Raw genomic sequence first — 20,438 nt, forward strand, 5'->3', positions numbered from 1 at the left:
ACATTTATGACACCACATTGTGTTTCTGTTTTGACTCGCTCGCTCGCTCTCTCACACACACCCTCCATCCCCTCTTCCAGTCAGACTACAAGGGGATGTTTGTCAGTAGTCTGCTCTGGTGTAATTAAGTGTAATTATAAAGTCAGGTTGGCAACATACAGCTCTGACACGGGCAGAAAGGGAGCCGCCGGCTCATTAGCATAAAAGAGGCGATAAGAACATTGCATTGGAGCCACACGATAATAGGCCCTGTGAAAGGGAGGGAGAGATGGCGTTATGGAGGAAGTGGGAGAGATAGGGAGAGGGGAGGAAGAGAACATTTTGATGGTTGTTTTTCAGTATGCACATTACAGCGCCTGCTGTCTGAAAACGGCATTACTTTTTACAGTTTCAAAACCAGCCTTAGACACATTACTGCGTGTGCCGCCAACTCAACTCAAGATATTTCCCTCGAATCAAACACCTTGTGTTAATTACTATTACAGGGCTACAGACTAACATTGTTCCCCTGTTGTCACTGGTGCCACTAACTTCTACATATGGCGACGCCAAATAATAATCTTATGAAGTAATTCATAGTGCTTTATTACGAAATATAATAAACACACTACTGAGGTATTCAAGAAAGAAGTTGTTTTATCTGACATGTCCAAGCAGGAATAAACGATTCAAGATATTTTGATGTGCAACCTAATCCAGTGATTGTCATGAGTTTTGGGTTGTCAATTAGACTATATAGTTGCGTTATTTTACTGTCAAAATAGGACTCCAGCGTTTTTATTTGAAAAGAGATGAATTACATACATCTTCATGTGCACTAACTAGTATCATAGGCTAATTAATTTGGGGTTCAACAGCTGAGGAAGTGACAACTCAAAGCACATGAACCAGATCGCTAACTATAAGTATAATACTCACTGCTAGTAGCCATGTATTCATCCAACAGTAAATGTAATGACCTTAAAAAAAGTTGCAGTTGTAGGCTACTACCCATGAGACCTATAGACCTCGCAATGGCCAGTGCGCATTTCATATCTCAAAGCTATATGAAATATGTTGGTTGTAAACTAGTTGCTATTGAGCTGAATATTGAGTGTTGAGAAAAAGATTATACTTACAAAAAGTGGCTCGGGTGAGTGGCTCGCTCATCACAGCAGCAGGCCCTAGCAAGGGCACAGGGCAGGGCAGGGCAGACACTTTCATTACAGGAATCATGAGGATAATGCACTTTACTGTTAGACTAAATCATGGTTTAGCCGCCCAAAAAATAGGACGTTTTGAGTGAGGTGACAATGTAGAATGTGCTCTCTACCTTTATAGGCACCCTTTCCGTTTCTTACGATCCATGACCTTGGCTGTCTAACTGATGACAGCGTCGGAGCAGGTGTCTGTGCTGATGCCACGTTTTTGTGTGAGCTCAGAATACCGGGCTGGCCCATCTTGGTAGGGAGGGCCTGCCGTTGTCCTCTGATCAGCCAAAGGCTCAATAAAAATTAGTATAACAAAGAAACTGTGGAAAAAAATTTTTTTAAATCTTAACAGGCCCATGTGCCTCCGGCCACGTCACCTTTTTCAATGTTTTATTTTTATGTAAAAAAAAATTACATTTTGTGTGTGCAAATTTCGACAAGCCCACCCAACAAAACAATTGTCCAGCCCATCTGGCATTTGCCAGAATTGTCAGATGGTCAAACCGCCTCTGGTTAAGTTGTCTACATTCGAAATGGGGCCGGAACACTACCGCTGTCTGTGTTGTCAGTGTTAAAGATCAGTGCTCGTGTGTGTGGGTAGGAGGAGTTTGAGTGGCAGTTGACTAGTGTGTTGTTTCATATACAGTTAGAGGTCACTCTATCCCGTCTGTCTCTCTGTCCTGTCTGTCTGATGCTCTCATGACCATACTGATGAATTCATGCTGTTCACATCAATCTGCAATGTGCCTGTTGTCTTTAAATTGGACACTCTCTTAAATGTGTTGTTAGCTTTGGGTCACAGCTGGTTTTAGCATCGACTTTGTTTAGCTTTTCAATACCGTATCAGCAAATATTTAACCAACAGTGTTCTATTATTTTCCTGAAAAGCCTTTTACATTAGCAAATGAATCTGCTAATCCTTGTATGTTGACAGAGAGGCGTGGGGAAAGTTGGTATATGTTGGCGTCTTTTTTAAAGATTGTTGACATGACTAGCGAACTTATAAAATACAATCTTAGTGTTAGGCTTTCATAGGGCAATTCGGAGAAACCGATCGTCATTTTGGCGTGCATAGAAAAGAGTCGTGCGTGCATTCGGGTGCGTGCTCCACAATAGACAACCGTTGGCTCGTTCCGTTCAGAACAACCCAGGGTACGACGCCATGTCGTCTTGTAACTCTACATCAAACATGGGGATCCTAAACGTTGACGTGAGTTTTATGATGTGGAAATGTGACACGTTTGGACTCAACAGGAGTTTGGCTTGCTTGTATGACATCAAAGCTGTATTTATTATAACCCTCAACGTCTCATCTTTCAAAATACATCGAGTCCTCTTCATTTACAGCACTTCCCTCACTCAGGTGTCAACATTTTTTTGCAAAAGTTGCCTAATGAGCAGGAGGGATTGGGGCAACTTGGCGGGCCTCTTGCAGCTTTAAAGCTAATATCCTGCAATTCTACACATTTTGCTATGAGGCAGCGAGAACTTTACAGTTTTAAAGCTTACATTACAGTGCATCAGAAGAAGTATTGAGTTGTAAAATGGATGATTGTTGGAGAAACATTACTCAGAGCCTCCCAGACCAATGTTGCCCAGGTTTAAAAACATAAATTCTAGATTAATAATATCACATTGTATTAAATTACACCCTCTAAACTTATTCCACAGATCCCTTGGCCAACATGTGGCTAATATGTTAGTAATATTCATAAACATATGAAATGTAACATTACAGTACCAATCAAAAGTTTGGACACACCTACTCATTAAATTTTTTTTTTTTACTATTTTCTACATGGTCGAATAATAGTGTAGACATCAAAACTATTAAATAACACACATGGAATCATGTAGTAACCAAAAAAGTGTTAAACAAATCAAAATATATTTAATATTTTCAATTCTTCAAAGTAGCTACCCCTGGCCTTGATGACAGCTTTGCATATATATAATATTTTGATCTGGCTGCGGACACCCTGCAGTACCTCCGCTGACCCACTTTGAGAACCCCTGGTGTAGCGCACTGTACACCCTGGAGAGAGGAAAGAATTTTTATATATATATATTTAACTAGGCAAGTCAGTTAGGAACAAATTCTTATTTACAATGACAGCTTAGGAACAGTGGGTTAACTGCCTTGTTCAGGGGCAGAACGACAGATTTTTACCTTGTCAGCTCGGGGATTGGTTCTAGCAACCTTTCGGTTACTGGCCCAACGCTCTAACCACTAGGCTACTTGTCGCCCCAAGGGAGGAGAGAGATGGGAAGGGACGGAAATGGAAGGGGAGAGGAGGTAAGAATAGAGAATTTGGGGAGAGGAGTGTAATGAAGAGGAAGGGAAGGTTGAGGGAAGAGAGAGGCCAGCGTACCTAGCTGGAGTGTATTGTTGTGCATTTAGCGTCAGATCCCATTTGAGAGCGCAACATGTTGAACGTTAGGACATAGTAGTTATTCACTACTTCAATTGAGCCTTCCTATCTGAGAGAGAACAGATACGAGCTCTGTTATACACACACATTTAGTGGCTGTCTCAGTAATAAGCCTGGGTTCAGTGCTGTGGCTTTTTTCTACCAGGGCCGAGTGGGGCGCATAATTACAGAGGCAGGGAGAGACTGATGAGAGAGAGCTTTCATCAGACGAAAGGAGGGAGAGGGAGAGAAAGGGGCAGAGAGAAAGGGAGGATCGATAATATGAGAGGTAGGATGGATTGAGGGCCCAGCAGTCATAAGGACAGACTCTCTCCTGTTGTATTTCTCTCTGTTCGATCTCTCCCTATGGCCCTGGCTCTATGTACCAAACTCTGTCTGATTGGCTGTCTTTCCTCATCTGTAAAAGTGAGTTCCTATGCAATGCATTTAGGCTTGGGCGATATATGTTTATACCGTATACTGGGGTATTTCAAAATACAGATGGTAGATTTTCAATACCGTTAAAATATATATTTATATATATATATATATATATATATACATGCATACACACACACACACACTACCGTTCAAAAGTTTGGGGTCATTTAGAAAAGTCCTTGTTTTTGAAAGAAAAGCCATTTATGTCCATTAAAATAACATCAACATGTTTTTTATATAATATGTTTATTATTTCCCCCCCCCCCCAAAAAAAGACAGCAACACAAACGATGACATTCATTGTACTGTTGAATGGGATGGCCAATTTAGAGGACAAAACAGAACTTAACTCACACATACACAAAATAAAACAACATCCTATTAGGTGGTACATGTATAAGAAGAGAGCATATAGTCATTACAAGCAATGTAGTCAAGCCAAAAATAAATATTGAGTGGAGTACAGCACAGAGTAGCAGCAGATCGTCAGCCCAGTTATGAAGCGGGACTAGACCATTTATCCAGTATCGGCTGCCATATGTTGTAAAACATTGGACTTATATTGGAGGTATTGTATTGAATCTGTTCCATATGTATTACATTCCCTAAATCCCGTAGCCACATTTCAAAGGTAGGTCTCCCAATTTCCAAAATTGCAATATGAGCCTTTTGGCTAATAGAGTACAAAAAGAGAGAGCCTTCCCTTTCTGGTTATTCCCATCAACTGTACCAAATAGAGCGATCAATGGGTCTGGGGCTATAACTCTATCGAACGCTTTAGATAAGTGATAAAAAATGAGAACCCAGTAAGCATGTAACTTAGGACATGTCCAAAATAAGTGGGTCAACGTCCCCTCATCCTGCTTGCACCTCTCACACAGTGGTGAGGTGTCCGGGAATATTTTATGCAGTTTTACTTTTGAGTAATGTAACCTGTGTATCACCTTAAACTGCACAAGGTTGTGTCTGGCATTCACTGAACAGTGGTTAATATTCCTGAGAGCTTCTACCCAGTCCTCATCTGAGAGCTTCTACCCAGTCCTCATCTGAGATTTCTGAACCAAGTTCTTGTTCCCAAGCCCTTTTAATGGTGTCTGTGTATACCTCTATGTGGGCCTGTAGCACATCATACAGTCTAGAGACCGACCCTTTTGAATGGGGTTTGACAAGGATCAGGCTATCTAATGTAGGATTATTTGGCTTAATGCCTTACTGTGTCCTTGGAGGTATCTGATAAAATGTGTTGTTGGCATGTTAAACGTACCCTGTAATTGTTGAAATGAAGCAAACTGACCATCAATATATAAATTACCAATTGTTGTGAGCCCCTTCTCCCTCCACTGTGAAAACACCCTATCATCCAATCCAATATTAAGAAAATACCTCATCTGTTTCCAGATCCTAAGAGTATGACAAATGACTGGATTAGAGTCGTAAGTGGCTTTTTTCACATATGCTGGACTATTAACAAGTGCAGGGCGTGAGTAATGTTGACAGAAGGCCTGCTCAATCCAAAGCCATGAAGGCATATCATTCTGTCGCATCCCAGGTAAACTTTCCCTCCAGAAAGACACACTGTTCAGATTAGCAGCCCAATAATACAGTTTGAAGTGAGGAAGGCCAAAGCCCCCCTCTATCTTGTACTTGCATAAATGCTTATTTGAAATTCTGGCTGCCTTGTTATCCCATAAAAATGGAATTACTATTGAATCCAGTTTCTTAAAATAGTTTTTTGGTATGAAATCGGGTAGACATTGGAAAAGGTAAAGAAACCTGGGTAGGACAACCATTTTAGTAGCATTTACAGTGGGGCAAAAAAGTATTTAGTCAGCCACCAATAGTGCAAGTCCTCCCACTTAAAAAGATGAGAGAGGCCTGTAATTTTCATCATAGGTACACTTCAACTATGACAGATAAAATGAGGAAAAAAAATCGAGAAAATCACATTGTAGGATTTTTAATGAATTTATTTGCAAATTATGGTGGAAAATAAGTATTTGGTCAATAACAAAAGTTTATCTCAATACTTTTTTATATACCCTTTGTTGGCAATGACAGAGGTCAAACGTTTCCTGTAAGCCTTCGCAAGGTTTTCACACACTGTTGCTGGTATTTTGGCCCATTCCTCCATGCAGATCTCCTCTAGAGCAGTGATGTTTTGGGGCTGTTGCTGGGCAACACAGACTTTCAACTCCCTCCAAAAATGTTCTATGGGGTTGAGATCTGGAGACTGGCTAGGCCACTCCAGGACCTTGAAATGCTTCTTACGAAGCCACTCCTTCGTTGCCCAGGCGGTGTGTTTGGGATCATTGTCATGCTGAAAGACCCAGCCACGTTTCATCTTCAATGCCCTTGCTGATGGAAGGAGGTTTTCACTCAAAATCTCACGATAAATGGCCCAATTCATTCTGTCCTTTACACGGATCAGTCGTCCTGGTCCCTTTGCAGAAAAACAGCCCCAAAGCATGATGTTTCCACCCCCATGCTTCACAGTAGGTATGGTGTTCTTTGGATGCAACTCAGCATTCTTTGTCCTCCAAACACGACGAGTTGAGTTTTTACCAAAAAGTTCTATTTTGGTTTCATCTGACCATATGACATTCTCCCAATCTTCTTCTGGATCATCCAAATGCTCTCTAGCAAACTTCAGACGGGCCTGGACATGTACTGGCTTAAGCAGGGGGACACGTCTGGCACTGCAGGATTTGAGTCCCTGGCGGCATAGTGTGTTACTGATGGTAGGCTTTGTTACTTTGGTCCCAGCTCTCTGCAGGTCATTCACTAGGTCCCCCCGTGTGGTTCTGGGATTTTTGCTCACCGTTCTTGTGATCATTTTGACCCCACGGGGTGAGATCTTGCGTGGAGCCCCAGATCGAGGGAGATTATCAGTGGTCTTGTATGTCTTCCATTTCCTAATAATTGCTCCCACAGTTGATTTCTTCAAACCAAGCTGCTTACCTATTGCAGATTCAGACTTCCCAGCCTGGTGCAGGTCTACAATTTTGTTTCTGGTGTCCTTTGACAGCTCTTTGGTCTTGGCCATAGTGGAGTTTGGAGTGTGACTGTTTGAGGTTGTGGACAGGTGTCTTTTATACTGATAACAAGTTCAAACAGGTGCCATTAATACAGGTAACGAGTGGAGGACAGAGGAGCCTCTTAAAGAAGAAGTTACAGGTCTGTGAGAGCCATAAATCTTGCTTGTTTGTAGGTGACCAAATACTTATTTTCCACCATAATTTGCAAATAAATTCATTAAAAATCCTACAATGTGATTTTCTGGATTTTTTTCCCTCATTTTGTCTGTCATAGCTGAAGTGTACCTATGATGAAAATTACAGTCCTCTCTCATCTTTATAAGTGGGAGAACTTGCACAATTGGTGGCTGACTAAATACTTTTTTGCCCCACTGTATATGACCAACCAAGGAGAGAGGCAGATTTTTCCAAAAATCTAAATTTTGTTTAAGCTTATAAATGTTCCAATTCGCTTTCAATAGCTGATCAAGGTCTCTTGTCACTACAATGCCAAGGCTTGTGAACTTGTCCATCACTGTTCTAAATGGGGTAGATAGCAGAAATTGCATCTCCACAGGCCGTGATATTGGCATCAATTTGCTTTGTTGCCAGTTCATCTTGTAGCCAGAGAAGGAGCCGAATATATTTTTCAAGTTAAGTAAGGGGGGAATAGAAGTTTTAAGCTTGGGATAAAAACAAAAGAACATCGTCTGCATATAGGGAAATTTAGTGCTGCATCTCTTTTATTTTAACCGGAGCTATATCGGCACATGCACGAATGAGAGTAGCAAGGGGTTCCATGGCTATAGCCAAGAGAGCAGGCGAAATAGGGCACCCCTGTCGGCAGCCCTTGAACAGACGGAATGACTTTCCAAACCTGAAACAATCCAGAACCGACATCATATACTTCCACTCAATCTGATCAAATGAATTCTCTGCGTCAAGAGCAATTGCCACTCCCTCAACTTTATGATCATGATATATTACGTTGAAAAAGCGTCTCAAATTGTATTATATATGTCGGCCCGGGATAAAATCTGTCTGGTCAGGGTGTATGATGTCACACATATTTTTTCAATCGGTTTGCCAATATCTTTGTCAACACCTTATCTTCTATGGGGAGTAATGACTTATTTTCTATGGGGAGTAATGACACTGGGCGATAAGACGACATCTCTATGGAATCTATCTTTTTTCAAGATCAGTGCTATTGTAGCCTCATACAGTGTTTGCGGGAGTGTGGCATTATCTTTGGAATGTTTAAACATTCGCAACATAAGTGGAGCTAGACTGGCGCAGTACTTCTTATAGAATTCTATTACATATCCATCAGGCCCAGGAGTCTTGCTGTTTGGAAATTGTGCCATCGCTGTGTTAACAACACAGAGTTACACATGAAATAATCAAACATACAATCAATACAGTAGAAAAATCTATATACAGCATGTGCAAATGAGGTAGGATAACCTATCTGGGATAGGGGGCTGTATTTTCACGTCCGGATGAAAAGCGTGCTCAAAGTAAACTGCCTGCTACTCAGGCCCAGAAGCGAGGATATGCATATAATTAGTAGATTTGGATAGAAGGCATTCTGAAGTTTCTAAAACCGTTAGAATAATGTCTGTGAGTATATAAAGAAGGAATTAAAGAAGGAATTTATCGAACAAAACGACCATTCATTGTGTCACTGAGACATTTGGGATTGCAAAAAGAAGATCTTCAAAGGTAAGGCATTTATTATATGGCTATTTCTGACCTTTGTGTCGCACCTGCCTGGTTGAAAAATTATTTTCATGTGTTTGTATGCGGGGCGCTGTCCTCAGATAATCGCATAGTCTGCTTTCGCCGTAAAGCCTTTTTGAAATCTGACACAGAGGCTAGATTAACAAGACGTTAAGCTTTATTTTGATCTATTACACATATATTTTCGTGAATGTTGAATATTGATATTCCTGTAGTTTGAATTTGGCGCGCTGCCATTTCACTGGATGTTGTCAAATCAATCCCGCTAAAGGGATTGGTGCGTGAAGGGATCCATAAGAGGATAAGAGAGGTAAGGCAATAAATAGGCCATGGTGGCGGAGTAATTACAATATAGCAATTAAACACTGGAATGGTAGAATGTGCAGAAGATGAATGTGCAAGTAGAGATACCGGGGTGCAAATGAGCAAGATAAATAAATAAATACAGAATGGGGATGAGGTAGATTGGATGAGCTATTTAGATGAGCTATATACAGATGCAGTGATCTGTGAGCTGCTCTGACAGCTGGTGCTTTAAGCTCGGTTGGAAAGACACCCTGGCTCCGTTGTAGTTAAGGGGGAACTTATGACTAGCCAGCTTTAGGATGAGATCCCTGGTCTGGGGATAGTGCAGCCGTACGATGAATGGTCTTGGTAGCGCGCCCTTGGCCGGCTTCGTTGCCTGATCTGTGTGCGCGGTCGATCAGGATGGCCGTTTTGAAGTGTACACTCCCCAGCAATGCCTGTATCAGCTCTGAAACAAATCCAGTGGGTTTCCCTTTCTCAGTGTCCTCCTGGATCCCAAATATGCGGATGTTCTGGCGTCTTGAATGCAACTCGAGCATTTCCAATCGGGCTTTCAGGGTTTTGTTGTCATTTTTGAACGTTGTGCACTGATTCTCTATGTCCTGTAGCCTGGCCTCGTGATCGACTGTTGTCTGCTCAACCTCATGCACCCTTCCCTTAGTTGCCTTCACAGTTTCAGTCCCAATACTCTTTGAGATATCAGCCAACCTTGTGTCCACCTTCTTGCTTAGTGAGTTTATAGCAACCAGTAGGTCACTTTGAGTAGGTTCCGTGGGGAACTCTTGGGAGCTAACGTTAGCATCTTCAGCTAACTCCTCATGGGTCGGCGATGTTGAAATTGGTTCGTTGTGTATCTCGTTCAAATGATATTGTTTAGCGCCCCCTTTAGTGCCTTTTACATTTGTCATATTGCCAGACAATGTTTGAAGTTTTCGGTTGTGAGATATTAAGATAAATATGAATTTGTTTCAAAATTGAGTGGAGCTCTAGCAAACCACGCTCTCTAGTGTCCCCACCCCAATAACATCAAATTGATCAGAAATACAGTGTAGACATTGTTAATGTTGTAAATGCCCATTGTAGCTGGAAATGGCAGATTTTTTTTTAATGGAATATCTACAGAGGCCCATTATCAGCAACCATCACTCCTGTGTTCCAATGGCACGTTGTGTTAGCTAATCCAAGTTTATAATTGTTTATAATTGTTCATTAGAAAACCCTTTTGTAATTATGTTAGCACAGCTGAAAACTGTTCTGATTAAAGAAGCAATACATCTGGCCTTTATTTATGTGTGTATATATATATATATATATATATGTGTGTGTGTGTGTGTGTGTGTGTGTGTGTGTGTGTGTGTGTGTGTGTGTGTGTGTGTGTGTGTGTGTATGAATATATGTTTATTTTATTTCACCTTTATTTAACCAGGTAGGCAAGTTGAGAACAAGTTCTCATTTACAATTGCAACCTGGCCAAGATAAAGCAAGGCAGTTCGACACATACAACAACAGAGTTACACATGGAGTAAAACAAACATACAGTCAATAATGCAGTAGAAAAATAAGTCTATATACAATGTGAGCAAATGAGGTGAGTTAAGGGAGGTAAAGGCAAAAAAAGGCCATGGTGGCGAAGTAAATACAATATAGCAAGTAAAACACTGGAATGGTAGATTTGCGGTGGAAGAATGTGCAAAGTAGAAATAGAAATAATGGGGTGCAAAGGAGCAAAATAAATAAATACAGTAGGTGAAGAAGTAGTTGTTTGGGCTAAATTATAGATGGGCTATGTACAGGTGCAGTAATCTGTGAGCTGCTGTGACAGCTGGTGCTTTAAGCTAGTGAGGGAGATAAGTGTTTCGTTTCAGAGATTTTTGTAGTTCGTTCCAGTCATTGGCAGCAGAGAACTGGAAGGAGAGGCGGCCAAAGAGGAATTGGTTTTGGGGGTGACCAGAGAGATATACCTGCTGGAGCGCGTGCTACAGGTGGGTGCTGCTATGGTGACCAGCGAGCTGAGATAAGGCGGGACTTTACCTAGCAGGGTCTTGTAGATGACCTGGAGCCAGTGGGTTTGGCGACGAGTATGAAGCGAGGGCCAGCCAACGAGAGAGTACAGGTCGCAGTGGTGGGTAGTATATGGGGCTTTGGTGACAAAACGGATGACACTGTGATAGACTGCATCCAATTTATTGAGTAGGGTATTGGAGGCTATTTTGTAAATGACATCGCCGAAGTCGAGGATCGGTAGGATGGTCAGTTTTACGAGGGTATGTTTGGCAGCATGAGTGAAGGATGCTTTGATGCGAAATAGGAAGCCAATTCTAGATTTAACTTTGGATTGGAGATGTTTGATGTGAGTCTGGAAATAGAGTTTACAGTCTAACCAGACACCTAGGTATTTGTACTTGTCCACATATTCTAAGTCAGAACCGTCCAGAGTAGTGATGCTGGATGGGCGGGCAGGTGCAGGCAGCGATCGGTTGAAGAGCATGCATTTAGTTTTACTTGTATTTAAGAGCAGTTGGAGGCCACGGAAGGAGAGTTGTATGGCATTGAAGCTCGTCTGGAGGTTTGTTAACAAAGTGCCCAAAGAAGGGCCAGAAGTATACAGAATGGTGTCGTCTGCATAGAGGTGAATGAGAGACTCACAAGCAGCAAGAGCGACATCATTGATATTTACAGAGAAGAGAGTCAGCCCGAGAATTGAACCCTGTGGCACCCCCATAGAGACTGCCAGAGGCCCGGACAACAGGCCCTCCGATTTGACACACTGAACTCTATCAGAGAAGTAGTTGGTGAACCAGGCGAGGCAATCATTTGAGAAACCAAGGCTATCGAGTCTGCCGATGAGGATGTGGTGATTGACAGAGTCGAAAGCCTTGGCCAGGTTAATGAATACGACTGCACAGTATTGTTTCTTATCGATGGCGGTTAAGATATCGTTTAGGACCTTGAGCGTGGCTGAGGTGCACCCATGACCAGCTCTGAAACCAGATTGCATAGCGGAGAAGGTACGGGGTGGGGTTCGAAATGGTCGGTAATCTGTTTATTGACTTGGCTTTCGAAGACCTTAGAAAGGCAGGGTAGGATAGATATAGGTCTGTAGAAGTTTGGGTCAAGAGTGTCCCCCCCCTTTGAAGAGGGGGATGACTGCAGCTGCTTCCCAATCTTTGGGAATCTCAGATGACACGAATGAGAGGTTGAACAGGCTAGTAATAGGGGTTGCAAAAATTTCGGCAGATAATTTTAGAAAGAAAGGGTCTAGATTGTCTAGCCCGGCTGATTTGTAGGGGTCCAGATTTTGCAGCTCTTTCAGAACATCAGCTGACTGGATTTGAGAGAAGGAGAAATGGGGAAGGCTTGGGCGAGTTGCTGTGGGGGGTGCAGTGCTGTTGACCGGGGTAGGGGTAGCCAGGTGGAAAGCATGGCCAGCCGTAGAAAAATGCTTATTGAAATTCTCAATTATAGTGGATTTATCGGTGGTGACAGAGTTTCCTATCCTCAGTGCAGTGGGCATCTGGGAGGTGTTCTTATTCTCCATGGACTTTACAGTGTCCCAGAACTTTTTTGAGTTTGTGTTGCAGGAAGCAAATTTCTGCTTGAAAAAGCTAGCCTTGGCTTTTCTAACTGCCTGTGTATATTGGTTTCTAACTTCCCTGAAAAGTTGCATATCACGGGGGCTGTTCGATGCTAATGCAGAACGCCATAGGATGGTTTTGTGTTGGTTAAGGGCAGTCGGGTCTGGAGAGAACCAAGGGCTATATCTGTTCCTGGTTCTAAATTTCTTGAAAGGGGCATGCTTATTTAAGATGGTGAGGAAGGCATTTAAAAAAAAAAAACAACCAGGCATCCTCTACTGACGGGATGAGGTCAATATCCTTCCAGGATATCCGGGCCAGGTCGATTAGAAAGGCCTGCTCGCTGAAGTGTTTCAGGGAGCGTTTGACAGTGATGAGTGAAGGTCGTTTGACCGCTGAACCATTACGGATGCAGGCAATGAGGCAGTGATCGCTGAGATCTTGATTGAAAACAGCGCAGGTGTATTTGGAGGGCAAGTTGGTTAGGATGATATCTATGAGGGTGCCCGTGTTTACGGCTTTGGGGTGGTACCTGGTAGGTTCATTGATAATTTGTGTGAGATTGAGGGCATCAAGCTTAGATTGTAGGATGGCTGGGTTGTTAAGCATGTCCCAGTTTAGGTCACCTAGCAGCACGAGCTCTGAAGATAGATGGGGGTCAATCAGTTCACATATGGTATCCAGAGCACAGCTGGACACCACATATATAAGTACAATCTTTGCTCCATGTGCAGTTGCAAACTGTAGTCTGGCTTTTTTTATGGCGGTTTTGGTCTTCTTCCTTGCTGAGCGGCCTTTCAGGTTATGTCGATAGGTTATGTCCCATGATGTCAAACAAAGAGGCTCTGAGTTTGAAGGTAGGCCTTGAAATACATCCAATTGACTCAAATGATGTCAATTAGCGTATCAGAAGCTTCTAAAGCCATGACATCATTTTCTGGAATTTTCCAAACTGTTTAAAGGCACAGTCAACTTTGTTTATGTTAACTTCTGACCCACTGGAATTGTGATACAGTGAATTATAAGTGAAATAATCTGTCTGTAAACAATTGTTGGAAAAATGACTTGTAAAGCACAAAGTAGATGTTCTAACCGACTTGCCAAAACTATAGCTTGTTAACAAGAAATTTGTGGAGTGGTTGAAAATTAGTTTTAATGACTCCGACCTAAGTGTATGTAAACTTCTGACTTCAACTGTATGTGTGTGTGTGTGTGTGTGTGTGTGTGTGTGTGTGTATATTATTCTTTTTCTGGTTGTGGCTGCGGGGGTACGTGCTAATTATAAGAAATCTAAGATGTGTCAAATAAATTATATCCAGCGCAAGGCTCCAGCTTTGCATTTGGTTTGCTAACTTACAAGCTAAGATGTCAAGGTCAAGCTTCTTGGTTACAGCAGAGACATTCTAGCCTGAATTACCAGTCTCTTTAGCTAACATTCTACTTCTTGCCACTCCTTGTCATTGCAATAGAGACCGGCCTTTCTGCCACCTTCAAATATGAACATTCAATTATTAATGACCTCAAGGAGAACAGAGGAGTTGATCCTGATTCGATAACCCTCACAGCTATCCTCCAATCACAACAATTATCCAAATGTTTTTTTTCCATCATAGAACACGTTGGTATCCTTGTTTGTCCTGAATAATGTCAAAAGTTTCTTGCTCTAGTCTAAATTCTCAAACTAATTACATACTGCAATTCCAACCACAATTCCAAACTAAGTACATACTGCAATTCCAACCACAATTCCAACCTCTGCTTTGATCTTAAGCCTCAAAATACAATAACTTGCCTAGCTAACAGCTAAACATATTTTTTGATAATTCTAATTCTATTTTAGAGGCTCCACATGGGAAAAAAACACAAATATTTTCCAACAACCAATGAGCAACTGCACTGTAAATCCAGCTGCATATTGAACGTTGCGATTCCCGAAAGGCCAGTCTCTTTGCCAAAGACATGGAGTGAACTGTTAGCTCAAGACTGGTACCCAGATTAGAAACATTCAATCCCCTCCTGGTTAAGATCATTATGCAATTCCTAAAGTTACACGTTTCCTTGTATGGCTTGTTCTTTTCCAATCACTAAGAACTCTATAGAAATCCTTGTGTAAAGTGACAGAAATACTTGGTGGAAGCTGATGACACACACACATACACACGTCTCTGAGGCAATGTAGTGCTCCTTCCAGTTGGTTTGTTAGGCTCCCAAACAGAACAAAAGTGGCAACATTAGCAGGGAATTGGAATGAACGCAATTTACATTTATTGTGGCATGAAAAAATGCTAGCTTTGAGTCTGAATAGGAAGCAGCAATCACCGCTGCCAGCGGAGAGGGAGAGGGAGAGAGCGAGAGAGAGAGAACGGGGGGAGGTAAGAGATGGGGGGGGGGGAGACTGACAGAAGGGAGAGACTAAGAGAAAGAGTAGGGGGTGGAAGAGTAAAGCAATGGAAGGGAGAGGATGGAGAAAAGCGAAAGAAAGAAAGACGCTCGACAGCAGCAATACAAAGAGGGAGAGCGATAAAGGAGAGATGAAGGGAGAACAGACAGAGATTGAAGAAAGAGAAAAGCACATCCATTCTGTTAGGTAATTGTTGGGAACACATGAAATTCGGTCTGTCAGTCAAATCCTTTCAAATGTCACTGTGTTGCTTGTCTAGTCCACAAAGCATGTCCCGTCTATCTTCTACCGGGCTTACCATGGAACACAAACTTGTTTGTGTAGTCGTGCGTGCGTGCGTGCGTGCGTGCGTGCGTGCGTGCGTGCGTGCGTGTGTGTGTGTGTTCCAAAGCCAGAGTGGTATACAGCGTTATGATAATTATCATCCATGTTGCCACCAGAAGTTCTGAGATGATTGCGTTCTACTGAGTGCCACTTAGGTTCCCATGACAATAGCATTTTGATTTGGAACATCCCATAATTATATAGACCTTGCTCGACTTGATTACATTTCGAAGTCATCCTGTGTTTATGCTGTTCTGTTCTTTGTTTTTGTTTTTATTACACACCCTCCCGTACCTGTCTGTTCCCCTGCCGCTGACAGACAGACACAGACGGACACACACACACACTCTCTTGACTTCTAAGTGGGAAGCGGGAGTGTGCTTAGCCGAGGAAACACACCTCATCCTCCCAATGCCTCTCTCTCTCACACACACACAGTGGCATCATCAGTAGGTGTTTGCCCAGCATCTGTTATCTGAAATTGAGTTTATTGTGAAATAGGAAAGTAGCTGTGACTCCTAGACCAGACAGAGCTAAGTGAAAGACCGGACCCTGCAGCTTTAATCCATGTACTGAATTCCAAAATACGCTACACACGCACGCGCGTGCGCATCTGCACCCGGACACACACACACACGTGCACACAGAATACACACGTTAGATCGTTCCCGTAAATGCTCTTTTCACTTCCCTCTGATGTTTCTGAGGACAGAGAACACAAGGAATCGAGGGAAGAATTGAGAATCACCCTATAGCTATTACTCCTACACACACAGAACACACAGGCACACACACTGCATACTCACTCACTAACACAACAATAGTAATGGGGAATACAGAAGAATAAATCTGAGGGACTGACTGAACGGCGCTCTCGCTCATAAACACACACACACTGGAGGAATAATGGGCTAGGTGCAGGCAGTATTTCACCCTACCAAACAGATCTATGCTCACACACACACACACACACAAGGCGCTCTGTATTTGTTTGACTGAGGTTGTAATGCGCGTTGTAAATCTACCAATAAGTAGATGGCGTGCATATAAATCGTCCAGTAAGGAGACTGTGTGCATATAAATCTACCAATGCGTAGTTGGTATGCGTGAGCCAGGAAGTGTTTAGTCCGAGCGTGGTTTAGTGTGTCGGGCCAGACTCGTATCTCAGGTTTGAGGGATGGGGAGTAACACCAAAGTACGCATCTAGCACAGATAAGACATCGGCCCAGACGATTGATAGCACCAAATGTTGTTTATTTTGATTTCCGTTAACTGTTACAAGGCTTACATGATTCCGCTATACTCTTGTCAGGATTATAATGTTACGTATATACACACACACGCACACACACACACACACTGGATGAACTCACATGGGCAGAGGGGCTGATAGATCTGTTTTATTTGGATCCCAGTAAGTTCTCATTTGGTCTACTTTAGCATCTTCCGTCACTTGGCTCTCTTTGTTGTTGACACGCCTCTCGCCAGGATTAAAACAGTTTAGTGTTAGGAGTGAAGGTTAGCTAGAGGGTAGAAGAAGGATGAGGGGGTGACGGGGTTCAGTCTTTCATTTCTGATGGCCAACTTTCCTTCCATTTTCTGTGTGCATTTATATAATCTGGACTATTCTGCTGTTGTTTCTGGAACCTGCGAGAGTCCCACACACCAGCGCAGTAGGAATTGAAGCCACTTAATTTAGGCCCTAAGCCTTCCACCCCTCCTCCTTTCCTCCTCCTTTTAAGGGGCTTATGGGATAAATAAAGTCAAATAAACGCCGCTTTGACATGTTTCCCGAGCTCCCTCTCTAAGTCATATAGTTGATAGACAGCTATTAGCATGGCGGGTTGTTGAAGAGGAGGAAAATGGCCAGCTGGAATAGAATCTGCAGCCAGTCATAGTGCAAAACCTCAATGCCACCCTATAATCCCTCAGTGCACTTTTGACCAGAACCCTAAGTGGAGGAATGAAAGATGAAAAAGAAGGATGGGTACAGTCTCTGAAAGGAAAGAAATAAATACTTGTTTTGCAGTGCTGCACTTTCCTGACAAAATGCACAGTGCCTTCAGAAAGTATTCACACCCCTTGACTTTATTCGCATTTTGTTGTTACCGCCCACATTTTCTTTGAGATGTTGTCACTCCTACACAAAATACCCTGTAATGTCAAAGTGGAATTATGTTTTCAATTGTTTTTATTTTATTATTATTCAAATTAATTCTGTAAAAAAATTATGAAAAGCTGAAATGTCTTGAGTCAATATTCAACCCCTTTGTTATGGCACAGCTAAATCATTTCAGGAGTACAAATTTGCTTAAGTCACATAAGTTGCATGGACTCCGTTGTCACATCTCTAAAAAATGATGTATTTGGGTGTTCTTGGAACTATTGTTCAGGTTTTTCCTTTGCCCCTGCAACTTCAGAAAGAGCGTGAGGAAGTCTATTGCTGGTGGGGTAAGATTCTCAAAACCAAGTGAAATTGCAAAAAAAAAGTGTCTAACATGCCATTTACAGTGCCTTCAGAAAGTATTCACACCCCATTTATTTTTCAAAATTTTGTTGTTACAGGCTGAATTTGAAATTGATTAAATTTAGATTTTGTGTAACTGTCCTACACACAATACCCCATCATTTCATGGTTTGTAGGTACAGTATGCTCTTCTCTGTCTCAGCTCTCTCTCTCTCTCCCCATCCCGTTCTCTTTCTCGGTTTCTCTTTTTTTAAATATCAAAATACTGTATCACTTAAAGATGACTGATTTACTGTAGCAGGTTTGTCTTACGGTAGCAGGATCAGAGTTCCTCTTCTAACAGGGGGAGAGGGAGGGAGAGAGGGAGGGAGGGAGAGAGAGGGAGGGAGGGAGAGAGAGGGAGGGGGAGAGGCATAGGGAGAAGGATGAAGGCATAGGGAGAAGGATGAAGGCATAGGGAGAAGGATGAAGGCATAGGGAGAAGGATGAGGGGATAGGGAGAAGGATGAGGGGATAGGGAGAAGGATGAGGGGATAGGGAGAAGGATGAAGGGATAGGGAGAAGGATGAAGGGATAGGGAGAAGGGAGAAGGGATAGGGAGAAGGGATAGGGAGAAGGGATAGGGAGAAGGGAGAAGGATGAAAGGATAGGCATAGGTAGAAGGATGAAAGGATAGGCATAGGTAGAAGGATGAAAGGATAGGCATAGGTAGAAGGATGAAAGGATAGGCATAGGGAGAAGGATGAAAGGATAGGCATAGGGAGAAGGATGAGGGGATAGGGAGAAGGATGAAGGGATAGGGAGAAGGATGAAGGGATAGGGAGAAGGGAGAAGGGATAGGGAGAAGGGATAGGGAGAAGGGAGAAGGATGAAAGGATAGGCATAGGTAGAAGGATGAAAGGATAGGCATAGGTAGAAGGATGAAAGGATAGGCATAGGTAGAAGGATGAAAGGATAGGCATAGGGAGAAGGATGAAAGGATAGGCATAGGGAGAAGGATGAAAGGATAGGCATAGGGAGAAGGATGAAAGGATAGGCATAGGGAGAAGGAGAAGGATGAAAGGATAGGCATAGGGAGAAGGAGAAGGATGAAGGGATAGGGAGAAGGGAGAAGGATGAAAGGATAGGCATAGGGAGAAGGATGAAAGGATAGGCATAGGGAGAAGGATGAAAGGATAGGCATAGGGAGAAGGATGAAAGGATAGGCATAGGGAGAAGGAGAAGGATGAAAGGATAGGCATCGGGAGAAGGATGAAGGGGTAGAGGTATTTTATTAGCATCGCTAATAGCTGTTGTGATAGAAGCAGCTACTTTTCCTGGGGTCCACACAAAACATGAACCATTAAATAATCCTGAACATTAATAAACAAGAACAGCTCAAGGACAGAACTACATCAATTTAAAACGTCACATAGCCTACATGTCAGTACATACACACAAAACCTAGCCATGAGGTCAAAGGAATTGTCCGCAGAGCTCCGAGAAAGGATTGTGTCAAGGCACAGCTCTGGGAAAGGGACCAAAAACCTTCTGCAGCATTGAAGGTCCCGAAGAACACAGTGGTCATTATTCTTAAATGGAAGACGTTTTGAACCACCAAGACTCTTCCTAGAGTTGGCCACCTGGCCAAACTGAGTAATTGGGGGAGAAGGGCCTTGGTCAGGGAGGTGACCAAGAACCCAATGGTTACTCTGACAGAGCTCCAGAATTCCTCTGTGAAGATGGGAGAACCTTCCAGAAGGACCACCATCTATGCAGCACTCCACCAACCAGGCCTTTATGGCAGAGTGGCCAGACAGAAGCCACTCCTCTGTAAAAGGCACATGACAGCCTGCTTGGAGTTTGCCAAAAGGCACCTAAAGGACTCTCCGATAATGAGAAACCAAGATTAAACTCTTTGGCCTGAATGCCAAGCGTCATGTCTGGAGGGAAAGATGAACAGAGCAAAGTACAGAGATCCTTGATGAAATCCTGCTCCAGAGGGCTCAGGACCTCAGACTGGGGTTGAAGATTCACCTTCCAACAGGATAACAACCCTAAACACACAGCCAAGACAACGCTGGAGTGGCTTCGGGAAAAGTCTCTGAATGTCTTTGAGTGGTCCAGCCAAAGCCCGGACTTGAACACGATCGAACATCTCTGGAGAGACCTGCAAATATCTGTGCAGCATCGCGCCCCATCCAATCTGACAGAGCTTGAGAAGATCTAGAATCAAATCAAATGTTATTGGTCACATACGCATGGTTAGGAGATGTTAATGCGAGTGTAGCGAAATGCTTTTGCTTCTAGGTCCGACCGTGCAGTAATATCTAAAAGTAATCCAACAAATTCACAACTACCTTATACACACAAATACACACATGTAAAGGGATGAATAAGAATTTGTACATATAAATATATAGATAAGCGATGGCCGTGCGGCATAGGCAAGATGCAGTAGATGGTATAGAAAACAGTAAATACATATGCGATGAGTAATGTAGGATATGTATTATATAAAGTGCCGTTATTTAAAATGACTAGTGATACCTGTATTAAATGTATTAAAGTGGCCAGAGATTTGAGT

At 42.7% G+C, this 20,438-nt stretch overlaps 1 protein-coding gene across 2 annotated transcripts in view; it reads left to right on the top strand.

The window, feature by feature from the left end:
• Positions 1-20,438, top strand: part of adck1 (aarF domain containing kinase 1) — a 173,812-nt gene that overhangs the window by 141,413 nt on the left and 11,961 nt on the right. The gene's annotated exons all lie outside the window — the stretch shown is intronic.

This window comes from Salvelinus alpinus, chromosome 25, assembly GCF_045679555.1.
Source record: "Salvelinus alpinus chromosome 25, SLU_Salpinus.1, whole genome shotgun sequence".
In the NCBI taxonomy this organism is placed as follows: Eukaryota; Metazoa; Chordata; class Actinopteri; order Salmoniformes; family Salmonidae; genus Salvelinus; species Salvelinus alpinus.